Source organism: Orycteropus afer, unplaced genomic scaffold (assembly GCF_000298275.1).
Source record: "Orycteropus afer afer isolate SDZICR_OR568_19922 unplaced genomic scaffold, OryAfe1.0 scaffold00049, whole genome shotgun sequence".
In the NCBI taxonomy this organism is placed as follows: Eukaryota; Metazoa; Chordata; class Mammalia; order Tubulidentata; family Orycteropodidae; genus Orycteropus; species Orycteropus afer.
Genome location: NW_006921636.1, coordinates 624655 through 625582, shown reverse-complemented (window position 1 = coordinate 625582; position 928 = coordinate 624655).

Here is a 928-nt window from a genome sequence, read left to right as displayed (position 1 = left end):
CCTACATTTGTAAATATAGTCAAAGCTCTGTTTGGACAACATCTGATCACATATACGTCCTTGTAGAGCCTATTATATTAAAAATTCAAGATGTACACAATGGTTCAAAATAACAAATGGTTGCTACTTTACAGCATGCATCAAAACATTATCATTATTACTGGATTATTATATTGAAGACGTTTTAGTGTAGCTGGAAGTGTTTCTTTAATGTTTTTTATGCATAGAAAGTACACTATATACTAAGACAAACATTTGACTGATGTTAGATATGAACTGTACTTAACTGTTCCCATTTATCTACAAATTTGACTTAAAGCAGACTTAACAATGGAACTCTAATCCAGGACTGCCTGTGCATCAATACGATATTGGCACAACATCCAAATGACATGGTGTCCTGCTTACAGCACATATCATGAAGATCAAGCAATGAATGACTATACAATTTTGTTGGAATACGGTGATGCCTGTTAGTTGATGGCTGCTTTTGTGCTGCAAAAGTAGAGTTAAATGGTTGCCAGATACCACATGGCCACTTCAGGAAAGGTCTCCCCAGCCTTGTCCTCAAGAAACAACTGACCATCTAGGCTCTCTACTACTCCAGGTATCTCTTGTCATCACCATCACCCGTGAAACTAATAGGCTCAGTGAAATGTGAGTGAGTCCCTCCCTGAGCAGTACTCTCCTTCTTCTGCTCGCTCCCGGAGCATTGCTTCCGACTTTTTCCAAAGTGGCGTATCCTTCAGGCTCAGTTTAAACCCCCAGCTCTTTGAGGCCGTTCCTGCAACCCCTGCACAAGAGGAGGCTCCCACCTCTGACCTTTCAAAGTACCTGAAACAATTCGTGCATAGTACTCATTACTGTTTATAATTATGTTTTTATGTGGTTATTTGATTTTCCAACTTCTTCATGATTCTTTAAGCTC